Genomic DNA, 15255 nt, shown 5'->3' on the forward strand with positions numbered 1-15255 from the left:
ACCATTTGGATCCATGTAAAACCTAGGTTTGAGTTTCATGAAGATCAGGAACCTGTCCACTTCAACTCAGTCCCTTTCAAAATCAACCAGGATAATCACAAAAGCCTTGCATTTGAACATCAGCAAAACATGCTGCCTTCACCCACTGGAAACTCTCTACCTTGCCAAGTGATATGGATTTGGCTCCAAACATCTAGGTCATTCTTATGCCTTTTTTTTTACAGGAACTCCCTCCAATCTGGTAGTGCTTTTGAGTCATATGGTACCCTGAACATAACATACCATGCCAAGAAGGGCTGTACCACAGCTTGAAACCCAGTATGCTGTGGTTCATGCTCTTCAAATCAGGGCTGGCTAATCTGTCCTCAGCCTAAGGGCAGTTTAGTCTCTCTGGCTCCTCATTTTGCTCCCATGATGCACGTCCCACAATGCTGTCTTCCTGCCTCAGTTTTCACACCCCTTTGGACTGGGTGCTCCTAGACAAGGGGCGTCTGTTCTTGCCTGGCCATCAGGGAAGGGCTGATGATGGCCCCTTCCCCTCCAAAGAGGTTTGGTGGAACAGTGACACCCACACAACACCATGATGCAGTCCTGCTGACAAGGCAGCTCGACTGCCTCCACCTGGAAACAAGGAACAACACAGCTGTGGTACCTGGCTTTTCTACACTATGAAGGAGAGGTCCCCAGTCCCATCTTGTTTGTTTACAGACAAACACTATGGAGTCTCAATGCCACACATACACCCGCAGTGATGTCTTACAGGGTCCTATCCATGTGTCCCACTCCATAGCAAGGGACTCCTCCTCTGCCATCAAGAGAAAGCCCAATCTATCAAATAGTTCTCCTCATCAAGCATATCTCTATTTTCATGGCAGAATCACAGTCACCCTGATTTACAGTAAATTTTGACTGTTTCATTAATTCCTAAACCAAACACTTAAGTTACAAATATATCTACCTGTCACTTTCCTTTCAAGTTCCTGGGCTATAAATCTCAGAAAGATATCAAGTTTGTTCTGCCAGCTTGTACTTTATAAAGGAATACCGCTTACTGTTTGGCTTCCCTTGTTTCCTGTAGGCATACACTGATAGTGATCCAGTAAACAAAATAAACCATTAGAGTGGCAAGACTGACGAGGTGCTGGACCTCCTGCAGTATATTCTGCAGAGCAGTGGCAGTATGGCAACCAAGTTATATGGCTGGGAGTAAGTCCCAGATAACAGGGCTTCCTCACCTATCACTCAATACATGAGCAGTAGCAACTTCACCAACTCCCAGTAGACTTTTAGCAAACAAGGATGGAGACTTCATGACATCACAATACCAGTAGTTTTCAGTTTCTAGTTTATAGATTCCAGTGGCACAATGGCTGTTCTTCATGGGTTGCCTTCTTGATTATCCCCTGCATGTCTATTATCATTTATACTACCTGAATAAGACCTGCACTTTCCTAACAACCTATCTGTGGGCCTGCCCCAGGCTAGCTCTCCCACACCTCATTTTTTAAGTGAGAGTGACTATTCATACAGGATCTTTACTGCACAAATATCACTTTGATTTTCAAGCACTGTTAAGGAGAGCTGTTCAGGAGCATGAGATCTGGCTTGGCATAAACACAAACCAGTGTCTCTGGTGATTTCATATTTACTCTGAATTTTTCCACACCTTCCCCATTTCTCAAGTGACTGAATGCCATCTTGTCCCTTTTGCACAGGGACATATTTCAGCAGGAGCTCTGTAGCTCCTGCAGCTCTCATTCCTTTTTCCTTTGTTTATCCTATTATGTATATTCCTTTTGTTTTGAGGTTTGTAACCTCACCTCATGCTAAAGCTTCTGATCTTAATCCCCTTGTATATAGTGGAGTTGCACATATTTATCTCTCCTCAGACCTCCTATCTGTTTCCTGCCAGTCGCAGACTAGTATTCTCATCTACACCCAACTTTTCCTCTTGAGCGCAACATGTGTCTGTCTCTCATAAAGTCAGGTTTTTATCTAGTCTCTCAAGGTCACATTGACTATTTCCTCCTCCTCATTTCTGCATGACAGAAGTCTTTACCTCCTTGCAGCAAAGTATTCAAAGACAGAAGAATTTTGTTCACTGGGTACAATTACAATCACTTGCCTATGAAGTATGATCAGCACTTCCCACCAAGAAAAATCCTTGGTGATGCAAGTCACCAAGTAGTGGCAAGGAGCATCTCTCTCAGGAGTCCAAGCCACCTCCCAGGGCTTCACAGCTGGTTCCTCGCCATAGGCTGGCAAAACATCCTATTGCATAAGCCCTGATAGAATCCCTGTACCTTACTCTGCAGCATGACAGCTGCTTGAGCAGCCAGTGGTTACTGGGGGATAAGCTTCTCTCTTGCCTGGTTCTTTTGCCCTAAGCACTGACACCAGCAAACTTGGCATGCACAGGATTGAGGCATTACCTCTCCTGGAAGGTACTTCAGGAAAGCTTCATGGCTGGGCTTGCATGGCTAAGCTTTGGTAGGAAGGGGGGTGGAGGGGCAGGGAGAGGCTGCTACAGGAGTGGCTTCTATAAGAAGCTGCCAGAAGCTTCCACCATGTCCGGCAGAGCAAAGCTCTGGCAACTTCAAAGCTAGTCAAGGCTGGGCCAATTAGAAATGGTGGTAACTCCTCTGAGATAAGGTATGTAAGAAGAAAGAAAGAAAAAAAAAAAGTTACTGTGCAGTTGTAATTGCAGCCAAAGAAGAATGGGGTAAGAAAACATGAGAGGAACAAGTATGCAGACACCAAAGCCAGTGGAGAAGGAGGGAGAGGAGATGCTCCAGGCACCAGGGCTAGGATTCCTCTGTAGCCCATGGTGAAGACTATGGTGAAGCATGTATCCCTGCAGTCTGTGGAGGACAATGGGGATGTAGAGATCCCCTTCCAGTCCATGGAGGTCACCCACACTGGAGCAGGTGAATGCCTGAGAGGAGGCTGTGAACCTGCAGGAAGTCCATGGAGAGAGGAACCATGATGGAGCAGCCTGTCGTTGAAGGACTGCACAGCTGTGGACCTGTGCTGCAGAAGCTTGAGGAGTGCTGCTGTCCATAGGATGGACTCACACTGCAGCAGTTTGCAAAGAGCTGCTGCTCATGAGATGGACTCACATTGGAGAAGTTCACAGAGAACTGTCTCCTGGGAGAGGGACCCCCACAGTGGAGCAGGGGAATGACTCCTCTCCCTAAGCAGCAGGAGAAACAACCCCCATTCCCAGTCTCCCCACATAACAGATAGGAAGTAATGCTGGGGGAATGGTGTTTTTAAGGTTTTATTTTATTTCTCATTATCCCACTCCAATTCTGTTAGCAAGAAAATCAAGTAATATCTCTAATTTGAGCCTATTTTGCCTGTGATGGTATTTGATGAGTGCTCTCTTCCAGTCCTCAACTCAGGAACCCTTTGTTATATTCTCTCTCCCACGTCAAGCTGCGGAAGGGAGTCCGAGTGGCTTTGGTGGGTGCCTGGCATTCAGCCAGCATTAACCCACTATACCCTTCTTAAGCAATTGCTCCACAGGGACATGTGAAAACTGAAACCATGCATGAATTCAGGAACAGTGGCAAAATGGGTCTATGCTTAGAAAGCAGCATCCCTGGAGACTGTGCTTAGTGGCACATAGAAAAAACCCTCCTTCGCATACTGGTAAAGAAGCTTGGCACTAGCAGGGAAGGGCCCACCAGCCTGGCTCTCTCATCCAGCAGCAAACACCCAGAATGCAAACTGGAAAGCTTAGAGGGAACTTCCTTCCCTTGTGGGCACTGAGGGACAAGCTGCCAAGGTACCGCATGAGCTTCCACAGGAGCAGCCTCAATGTTGCTCCTGAAACAGGAACATCTACTTCAAATCCTGGCACTAGCACCTTTCCTGTAACAGATAAAGGCTGATTCTTTTCCAAGGTGTACTTAAGCAGACTGTGGCTTCAAGTGTTTACAATTTGCAGGCTGGGGATGTTCTCCCCTCTTTCCACCTTCCTTGAAGCATTCCTAAGCTAGTGCCTGCCTTGCAGAGTTGGTCTACAAAGGACCCACAGAACAGCTGAACACCAAAGGTCAAGGTAATCACAGCCCTGCGGCAAGCAAAACTGAGCTCCCTTTACGACTTCACGCTGAGTTGTATAGAGAATTAGCAGCAACAGCAGAAGGAGGAAAGTCTTCAATTGCTCCTCAACAACAGCAGGTATCAGCACAAGGATCTCACAGCAAGAAGTCTGGATGTGGCCAGCAAGCCAGGACAGTTATAGGAGACCATCTAGAAATTTGCTTTCTGCGTCTGCTGGGGAAATCTCAGTAGGGTCAGAGCTCCAGCAACAGCAGCACAGCCCAACCCACAGTACCAGGGCTACACAAAGGTGTGGCAGGGCACCCAGTAAAACCAAGTGAAGCAGAGCAACCTTGGACACAAACATGTGCAAATTAGGACAACTGTGCCACTGGAAAAACCTTGACACCTTACAGCATAAGGTTCCCCTTGTGCACTTGTGCAATCTGTCCCAGCAGCTACTGAACTCCAGTAAGAGAGACAGATGTTATGAGAGACCAGTTTTTAGCTTCTGCTGGGCCCTGAATAAATAAAGGTCACAGTAGAGGTAGATGGACATTAAACAGAGCATTGAGACTGTCCTTGCTCCAAAGCCCAAGAGATCTGTTGCACCCTGCATAGCACATCAGGACCCAGAGATGTCCCAATTCCTCCTCTACATGACATTTGCTCTGATGCTGCCAGAGAGATCTAACCTGGAGACAGGTGCTCAATTTTGCTGGGAAAAATGAGGGTTGAAGACCTACCTCTTCTTGAGTTTTCAGGGCAGCTCTACTTGCTTTTGACTGCTGGGGCTGGGGGTCTGCAGGCAGGAGTCACTGGCATGCACCAGGCTGGGCTCTCAGCCAGCCACTAGTACTTGAGAGATGCTGATTGGGCTCTTCTTTTCAATGGTTTGGGCTTGGCCAGAGGAGCTGGGCCTGGCTTGGGAACACAGTGAACAAAGTATCAGTTGTGTGCTGTGCACCGAGATCCAGCAGAGATCAAGGAACATTGAAGTGGCACTTCAAGGTAAGCAGCCCGGCTCCCAGACCCACTGATAAAGGTGTGCGAGATAAAGTGGCTGTTTGGGCTTGGAGGAGGGCACTGAATTCCTGGGTAAGACGTGGCAGTGTGAGCCTCATGTCATCCAGGCTCTATCTCAATGCTAGGGCAAACACAGAAATAGCACTTTAACTGGATGAAGTTGCCCCGAGTCACTGTTTATCCATGGAGCACAGCTCCACACAAGCAAATATCAAAGCTTATGAGAGTCCAGTAAAGACTGCAGTCTAGTACCTGGGCTCCTCTTGCCCACAGCCCCAGCTCAAGCCAGGATGCTTGCATTTATTAAGACCACCAAAATCCTAACTTGATATGAAGGAAATGGCTTGGAGGTCACCTCAAAAAACAATGTGGAGCACATCAAACACTGAAAAAGGCATTCCTGCCTTCACCTCTCTGCTGGAGGTGAAAGCAGGAAGGGTGCTCCAGCCCAGGCAGACCAGTATTACAAAGAAGGACTAAGACCAGAGACCTCTCAGCCCCCTCAGGCATGCCAGCCTGAGGCACAGACGTTACTGGGCTCTGCTGCTCCAGTCTGTTGCACTGAAAGGAAAACAGACATGGGTGCATTCCATGGGCTTGAGTTTGGAGAACATCCAGGAGCAGCTAAGCATCACAGCCTGGAGCTGCTGTAAGGCAGCTTGCACACCTGGAGGCTGCTTTCCATGGAAAGCACTGCCTTAAAAAGAGTGCAAATCCGTGGTGAACAGCCTGATGGGATCTGCAGCAGTTAGCTCTGAAAGAGACATGCTCAGAAGAGTTGTGCTATTCCCATGCCATCACATCTGCTGCCCTGCTAAGCCCTTCTACCTCAATCCTTTTCTTGCCATATTTCCTGAGACCATTTTTTCCTCTTAAAGCCTTTCAATCTCTGTGCTTCCACAGATGACTTCTAATGTCAAAAGAAAACAGTGTGGTGGGTCTAGACCCCAAACCAGAGGTGACACTTATCTCTGACCTCATGTCTCCATCCTTGTGTGAAGTCTTGAAGTTTGATGGTCATCCTGTACAACCCTAACCCTCGGCTGGACACAGCTACCAGCATGCAGCACAACACTGCCAGGATGCACTAAAACATGCCACAGGCTTCTACCAAGAAATCACATTCCTGACTGTTCACCTTCTATCAAAGGGGAATCTGGCTAGCTGGACTGATGTGAAGTACAGCATCACAGAGGGGGGTAGGAGGAGCCATCAAATAAAAAGGAGCCAGTGGACTCCAAAAGAATCAGGGTACCTAAAGAAAAAAAACCCTGTTCTTTGCTGGTTCACAGGGGTGAACATGCTGCTCCATATATCATTTCTGAATGGGGACAACACACCACATGTATTGCATGAAAAGAAACCATCCAAAGCAGTGTCTAAAGCATTTTCTTTATAGACAAAGTTTGCTTGGCCTTCCCAAACACATCACAGGAACAGGAGAAAACAAAAATAAACTAGTAGACTGGGGCATTCTGAAATAAATTACTAAGTTAATAACTCAGATGAGATTACCCCTTAGTATTTCTCCTAATGCAAATCTTTGGTAACTGTACAGGATAATGCTCTTAATGCTCTTTAAGATATTTCTTCAAGAATCTTCACACAAAAGAAATTACCCCTGTTCAGGAAAGCTCCCAAGTACATACTTACCTTGAAACACTTTTACTGAAGTCATCATAAGTACATGGCTAAATTAAAGTGTTTACCCAAAAATGGACAGACTTGAGTACTGTGCTCTGCTTCAAGCACTAGATGTTTTCCAAGACCATTCTCTGGACTCTGGCTATGTGCAGCAGTTACCAATCTAACGCCAGTTGGGTGCCTCAGGGTAGGGGCAGCAAAGACCAAGAAGCTTAAGTAGAATTTTTCTTTAATGATGACAAATAGATTCCTGCAGTACACTTCATAGCAACTGGTTAAATAAATGATCCTAGACCAGAATGCTTTCTTCTCTTCCACAGGAAATGGTTTTGGCAGGCTTGAGAAAGGCATGCCATTTCTCCCAATTCTGCTTCCAAATTTAATTACTTCTGCTTCTCACTGCTTCTTCAAAAATACTGCTCTCCCTTCTCTGCAAGGGGATTGAAGATCCCTTGCTGACAGAAGACATTGCTTACCTGCCTCCACTTTCCTCAAGTTAAAGTCTGTACACCTGTCATTTTTGCAAGCACACCTTTCCAGTGTGACTGTTTCCACAGCTGATGTCTCTCTGTGTGGTCTCCTAATGTATTGTGCCCAAACACCCCAAGCATAGACAGAGGGAGAGTGGTACTGCAGCCTCCTTGCTCTGCAGCACAACTCCTTTGCGTTCTTAGCCTGAGAGGCCAAAGGGTTCTATTTCAGTCACACTGTGGTCAAATATACATACATCCCAATACTCTGTTATCCTACCTTGTTCTCTCACTTCCCGTTTCCTTCTGGCACAACTGCCTCCCACAGTGCCCAAACTGTCCGCAGAGGGAAAGGAAAGTAAGGTTTGTTTTGTTTGTTGTTATATTTTATTTCTTAAAAAAAATTAAATAAACACAGTATTTTGATCATTGTCAACTGTTACAAGGAGAACTTCAGTTTTCCCATTTATATCAACAAACATTAAAACATCCTAGCTGTGCCATTTTTACACAGTACGAAACACCCGAACCTTGTTACCAGACTTGCTGTGGATCATCAGCATCAGAGCTCGCCAATCAGCTCTTGGCAAACACAAAGACACAACCTTTGTTACTTCCACTGATGTTACAGGGTATTTTGAAAAGGTCTCCTGCATTGAAGCACTCAAACTCCCTCAAGAGTAATCCCAAGCAGCTGTATGATCTAGAATTTCCTGCACTCTTACTGGGGCAGGCAACCTATAGATACAAAGGGCAGAGACAAACTATGTTAATGCATAATGGGGCAGAGACTTCCCAACATTCGTTTTTTAGATTACGGCATGGAGAGACATGTGCTACACACTACAGATGAGGCAGAAGCCTCTTACGGTAAGTTTTGTTTTATATCAATGGATAAAGTGTAGCCACACTGCTGCATTTCCCATGCCATTCAGGCTGTTCCGGAATGCCTCTTCCAACACACCCCAATCAGCTCTGAGGAGCAAGCCCAGGAAAGCCCTAAGCAGCATTGGGTTTACATGGCTTAAAACACAACCTGGACAATGCAGAGTAAGGCCAGACAACACTGCTTATTGAGCAGCAGACTTCTCCCCAAACTAGAGAGCTTTCAGATTCAGTTTGCACTTTGCAATTCACCACCACCACCCTCCCTAGAGCTCACAGGGAAGTCTGCTGCTCCTTTCCCCAGTCACCCTCACATTTAGTATGTGGGAAGGCTGCAAAGTCAGCTGTCCCCTGCCTAAGACCATCCAGGCATACCAACTTACAGCTCCTCCTTGAATCACAGCCTCCTGAGGAGGGTACATCACAACTCCTCCCTACACTGCTGGTGCTGGGAACATACATCCCAGGCCAGCCTCAAGAGGGGACAGTGCCCACCTGCCCCCAGAGCAAATCTGACAGCTGCACTTAGTCCTCCAGGGCCTGAAACAGGAAAGCACATGAGTGCAGGAGAGCAGCAACTCCTCCAGCCTCCTGTCCTGGGTGTCCCTGCTATTTCTGCCCTGCCCACTTACTTGTTTATGCCCAAGACCTGCCACAGTAATCCTGCCACAGCTCTGTGAGTGAGGAGGCTGGAATTTCACAACTGGCACTCTGCCCTCTGCTTTTACCATGTGACAGGTATCCCAGTTAAAGTCTTCAAGAATCCCCACATACAGAAATCAGGTCTCTACTGAGGCTGTGGTGCCAGCCATGGCTGCTGGGGACTGACTGCCAAGTCTGGGTGGCAGGGACATGTCCTGTCAGAGTCAATGCTGGGAGCTCTGGGATCAACTCTGCCACATGTATCTCTGCTGGACTCCGCTTCATGCATTCACACACTGGGCATGGGCGTGTGACTCATTTACTGCTGCTCATCAGAAATCCACAGCCCCAGCGATGTTTTAGGGTCAACGCTTGCTCTCCAAGTGGCACAGGCACAAGGATGTGTATGTGTGACCCCTCAGCAACCAAAGAGAGATACCTTGCTTGGTGTCTTCCACCCAGTAACCCAGTGCACACTGCAAAGCATCCCAGGGCAGTTACCTGCTCATCTTAGAGAATCACACAGATACTGGCTATACACCTTCTCCTGAGTCAGGGACCATCTCAAATGGAAGCTGACAGCTACCAAGCTCCAAGTTTTACTGCACTGCTGCCAACCAGCAATACTTTAGTCCCTACATGAAACACCTGCAGACCCTCAGGGCTAAGTGTAGCCCAACACAGCCACTTGCATCTCACTCCTTCCTCCTGAATCCTACAGGCTCTCAAGTCTCCTATCTAATACCAATCTACACATCACAGATTCACAGAATCGTTAATGTTAGGAAAGACCTCCAAGATCATCAAGTCCAACTGTTAACCCAGCACTGCTGTGTCCACCACTAAGCCATACACCCAGGTGGCACATCCACATGGTTTTTGAATGCTTCCAAGGATGGGGATTCCACTGTATCTCTGGACATCTTGTTCCAATGCCTGGCCACTCTTTCAGTGAAGAAATTCTTTCTAATATTTAACTTAAACTTCCTCAGATGCAACTTAAAGACATGTCCCTAAGTCCTATCACTTGTTAGGTGAGAGAAGCCAGATGCTCCTCATCTGGCAACAACCTCCTTTCAGGTGGGTACATATGTCCCCCCCTTAGCCTCCTTTTCTCCAGGTTAAACATCTCCAGCTCCCTCAGCCACTCTTCATTAGATTTGTGCTCTGGATCCCTCACCAGTTCCACTGCCCTTCTCTGGACATGCTCCAGCAGCTCAACATCCTTGTAGTGAGAAGCCCAGCAGGGCTGGTAGGGGTGGGAAGCTCTGGATAGCTTCTCAGGGCCAGATAAACAATGCTGGAACTCCGGATGCATCTCCTCAGCCACACCCACAGCTGTCCTCTGATGAGGAGTCACCAATGCCCCTGCATGCCTGAGCTGCACTCACAGCTTCCAGGCCCAGGTCTCACTAAGCCTGCGCTCACCATAGAAAACTCTTCCCAATATAGCATCAGTTGCCTATTTATAACATGATGTTTACTAACACCAAACACACCCCTGTTGGAAGTGGAGGACAAGATGAGTCAAGGGAGCATGAGCAAGGGAACTTTCTCCTGTTGTGCGAAGATGAAGGGATCGTGGGAGGGCTACTTAGGGATGGGTGCTGCAGCATCAGGTGATCACCTGCAGTTCCCTCACCAATGCAAGGAGACTCAAGGGCACACTTATTTTTCACACCAGACACTTAAGCTCTGGGAACATTTTCCTGTGAAAGTATGTGATTAGATCCAGCACAAAGGAGTGTGCCAGCATCCCCTTGCAGCCTGCTCCAGGCTTGAGAAGCATCAGGTGCCAGCAGGTGTTGAAGAACCAATTTAAAATGAAGGCTCTGCAAACCTCCTGACAGCTCCTGCGACACTCTTGCAGCAGCTCAATGAAGCACTGCTGGTTGCTACTGTGCTTTGACAGGGCCTCTTAAGGCAGTGCCCATCTCCAGGGGAACCACAACCCCTCTAGCCAGTGGGTAGGGAAGCAGCCCCCACAGCTCACCCTTGCCCAATCTGCTCTGGGGTGACTCTGACTTTGAGTCACTCTGTTACTCCATTTGCTCAGTGACCCTGGGAAGATTTGCGAGGACATCTCACTGCTGAGGCACTAGTGACACCAACCTTCAGCTGTGGGTAGAGATGAGCATGACAAGGTTTGCTATGGGTCTCAAAGTGGGGGAGGGGAAGGAAAGGGATGACAACCCCAACCCCCCAAGGGACCATCTCACACCTGGAATACTGTCCAAGAATATGCTCCTGAGCAAGAGAAGGCAAGAAATGAGTGCCTTCTAAGGCTCCTTGAATTTTTCAGACTTTCTCCAGTGCCAAACTACATCCCATCCTGGGTGGCTGGAAACAGACCCCATGTGATGTTATTGAACTGCACACCCACATGGTGGCAGGTCAGATTCTTGAAGCCTCTCCAGGCAAAACAATTGGTGCCACTCCATGACTCTTTCTAGAGCCACCACCGCATTTTCCATTTGTCCCTCCCAGCTGTATCCAGCCATCTCCTGATGTCAGGCTAATTTTCAGAGCCTCACATTTTCCTCTCCATCTCTGAGGAAGTTATTGCTTTCCTGCCCTCAAATAGCCAACACCTCTTCCACCCTACCAAACTCATAATGGACCTCCTGGCTCCTTTCCCCAGATTTGTCTTCTATGCCACTGCACTTACAGGCCCCAAATGGGTTGACTAGAATGCATATTTACATTAAGGGACTGGATTGATTTCTGAGTTTTTAACTCTTCCGAACAGTCAAGGGAGGGTTGGTGTCTGGGCCTTTACCAGAAAGCCTCAGCTGACTTCTGGTGCATGCTCAGCCAAGGCTTAGAGTCCAGAGGCACGACTGGAACATGGGACATTGTCACATATAAGATCCAGGAACTGCTGGACACTGAGTAAGTTTTGGCTATAAGCCATCCACTCAGCTTACCCTTGTACATAATCCCTTCAGCATGGCTCAACAGGGGTGCAGATTTCTGCACTCCATGCACTGCCAGAGGTGAAGGCACCAGCAACTCTGCCCATCCCTAGGATGATCCTTTGCCCCCTTCATCCTGTGTCACCCCTGTACCCACTGTTGGGTCCCCATTTTATGGTCATGCACATCTTCCTACATGTCCATGTAGCAGCTCCTGGCCATCCTCACCCCTGCCCACGCACTCCTCCCAGCACAGATTCACCCACCCCCAGCGCTGACTCACTCCCTGCTGCTCCCAACCATGTATCCAGCCTGCCTCTGGCATCCCCACTACACCGAGACACAGGCTGAGGTGCCAATGTTTTGCTTTAGAGAGCAGCAGTGAAGCAGCATGGACCCACAGCACAGGAGAACCTGGCTGTGCTCTGCATCCCACCTGAACAGCTGCATGACTGTAGGCATTCTGCTGCTATATCCCATGCCTCTGTTCATCAGAATCACATACAACTCCTCCCAGGGAGATAACACAGCTGATTTCCAGCCACTGGAAAGACAACTCACTTTCCAGATGATACATACTAGCAGCACACAAGTACTTGTTGCTGCCTGCACTCTAACCTACAGTCAGCTGAAATCCCTGTTGAGTTAGTAGGAGTGAAGGGTATGTCTTGCAGTGATGGACCTCTTTCCTGGACCTTAACCATTGTTAAGGTCCAGGAAAGCACCAGGGAGTTGTCACTGCCCTGCTGTTCCCTATTCTGCCGTGGCTTGTAAATTTACCCCCCTCCTGGATGCACAACACCTGTCTTGGAACTAGCCACAGGATTAAAACCAAAGATGTTTTTGGATGGTTTTCTAGCTGCTTGACAGAGTAACTACAAGAGCAAAAGCTTCACACTGCCCCTGTCAGCTTGGTCAGCTCCAAGCAGACAGAGATGCCCAGGTGGGCAGCAGCGCACCTGATGAAGTTTTGCCACTGCTAGTTTAATTTTCCAACCAAGGTCAGTGCTCAGGCTCTCCAGGACCAGGTATGCCCCCTACCCTCCAGGGAGAATGCAGTGGCACCAAGCTGCAAGTTTAACACAAAAAATGAGAAAGGGAGTAAAACATTCCCCATCCATCTCTCATATGAGTCATGGGACCCCATGCCAGCCTCTGCACAACCTCTCCTGCCTGCAGGCAGCATCCACCTTTCAGTGGAGCAAGGCTGCTCTGCTCAGTGCCCTCAGCTGCTGCCCCCCACCCACGGGCTCTTCATTACACACCTCAAGCAGCTATTAAGTGTCTCCTCCTGCTATCTGCCACCTGTCTCCACTGCCACATTTTCTCCTTTACTTCTCCCCTACCTGGAGAGGCAGGGTGCAAGCTCATGTTAGGGCAAGGCCAGTCCCTGGCCCTGTGGGGGATGTCAACAGAGACGCCTGACCATTTTTCTTTTCCCCTGTCATTTACAGTCACCAGATTAGGAGAGTGGAAACCACATCTTGACTATTCCGTCTGGTATTTGCTTTGGTACTACAGTATGTGAAGGAACGGAAGGTTCCTCCCCTGCACTGCAGGCAGCAACATGTATCAGCAGGTCTTCGTCCTGGACTCTTTGCCTACTCACTTACCGAGTGATGCGACAGCTGTTCAGGCCCCACCATCTCCAACACACATACTTTAGGAAGTACAGGCAGATAAAAAAACCCAACAAAACAACCCAAGAAACAAAATTTCCAACACCAAATCACTGCTCTCCAACTACATTTGAGTCTCAAACCCTCCTTGATCCTGAAATCCCCTTGCCACAAGACCCCTGCAGGCAAAAAGGGTATGAAAATATTCACCTATCTATGTGGGAAGGCAGGAAAAACAAGGCAGCCAAGCTCTGGTGCTGGGATAGGAGGAGAGGGTGTTGGCCCAGAGCTCTTGGAGACTCCAGAGCAAGCTCAGAAAGGAGGAGTTATGCAATGGGCAGGTTTCACAATCAGAAATGTTCGTTGCAAGTCAAAGGATGCTCTGAAATGCTGGAATGGGCTTGGAGGCAATTAGAGGATTACCAGGATGACTGATAGGATGGAAACAACCAGGAAGAAAAGAGGGCAACAGAGGGAAGAGCAGGTGGGCATCTTCGCCCCAGGCCAGATAGGCTCACCACCTTGCAGTAGTTTTTCAGGACCAGGCTGGGAGTTTCCAGCCTACACACCTATTCAGCCAGAACATGCAGCTTGGAAGAATTAGAATCTACTTTCACTGAATGGATTTAAAAATTCCTTTTCTTCTTTCAAGAAACGCAGTGCAAACAAAACAAAACAGAATGTATGTGCTGCCGTTCAAATAGCAAAGCCACCTATGCCTACACTGTCCAAAATCTGCTTTGTTCTCTATTTACCAGACACTTCCACTCACCCCCATGTATTCTGAAAAGAGGCTCAACAAAACTGCCCACTTCCCCTACTTATATTGCCCCATCTCTTCTCTTCCCAGATTTGCATGCTGCATCTAAAGATTCTATTTGATCTTTCACATCCTGCCACCCTCAGAGACATCTGCAAGCACAGCTGTGTCAGACCCAGAGGCAAAGACCCAAGCAATCAACATGTCTCCACAGGCATAAGTCTGCTGATGGAGGTGCAGTTATACTGGCAAAACTGCTTCTCAGTGTTTTAAGGTGGTGGAATAAAAACAGACTTTAGAAGCAGGAGCATTTTTTGCTAAAATAATGTACTGGCAGAGCAATCAAAACAGGCAATCCTACACATCAAGTGTGCCAGAAGCTGCAGGTGTTTTGGAGGAGACACCTACCACACCCCAGAGACATGGCCCAGACCATGCTCATATACTGCCACCATACCATGGTCTTAAACCTTTGATTTGTAAAGGTGTGTCCCTCACTCCATATCCACCAGAGGAAAGCTGAGCTTTGGCTCCTCCTCCACAAGACTCTACTGGAACAATTTCGGTTGTTCCATCCTGTAGCACTCAATTCCCCAGATGAAAACACAAAAGTTTACTGGCATTACTCCCTACAAAGCAGAGCTCTGCTCTCGTCAAATAGAACAAAGCTTTAAAGAAAACAAAATAAAGAAGTGAAATGCTGGGGGTTTTCTCCCCTTTTTGCTTAAAGCACATCAAAGCATTTGCCTTCCCTGACTTAAAACCATAGTCAGGAGCTATCTACTAGCTTTGAAATTCCCCTCCTACCACAGGCCATAATAAAACATGAAGACCGAGAGCATGAGATTCCAGGAGCACTATGCAGCAGGGATTTACAAGGGCTACATCCTGTCAGGCACACTGGATCATTTTTATTTTTAACAGCATTACAGCGTTAGTGGGTGAAAGGGAAATTGTGGATGTAGCAAGATTTTAGTGAGCCATCTGCTGCGGTATCTCAGTCTCCCTTTCAAGGTTTGTTCACTGGACTAAGGAAGAAACATCATCTCACAGACTGAAAACAGGCATAATGACCCTAAATAAACCAGTAGCTCAAAGTGACAAAGCACTGCATTATTTCATGAATCATTTTCACCAGCTAGAGTGCTGAGCTTGGAGAGGTGTTAGGTGCTCCCAAGTACCTGTTCGGCAAAGTAGGTGGGCACCATAGGGGAATGTATGCTATAAATCAGTCAGACCCAGAT

General features: G+C 47.7%; 1 protein-coding gene across 5 annotated transcripts in view; it reads right to left on the reverse strand.

The window, feature by feature from the left end:
* The window catches only part of TMEM63B (transmembrane protein 63B), a 48631-nt gene that overhangs the window by 25721 nt on the left and 7655 nt on the right, over positions 1-15255 (reverse strand). The window contains exon 2 of one of the 5 annotated variants that reach the window (XM_005530603.3): positions 4797-4974. The exons of 3 other annotated variants lie outside the window; for them this stretch is intronic. The gene's annotated coding sequence lies outside the window, so the exon portion shown is untranslated. The remainder of the gene's footprint in view (positions 1-4796; positions 4975-15255) is intronic. One more of the 5 variants, XM_088052736.1, reaches the window with a different exon arrangement.

This window comes from Pseudopodoces humilis, chromosome 3 (assembly GCF_049639895.1).
Source record: "Pseudopodoces humilis isolate 2021_Gansu_Grassland_sample_001 chromosome 3, ASM4963989v1, whole genome shotgun sequence".
In the NCBI taxonomy this organism is placed as follows: Eukaryota; Metazoa; Chordata; class Aves; order Passeriformes; family Paridae; genus Pseudopodoces; species Pseudopodoces humilis.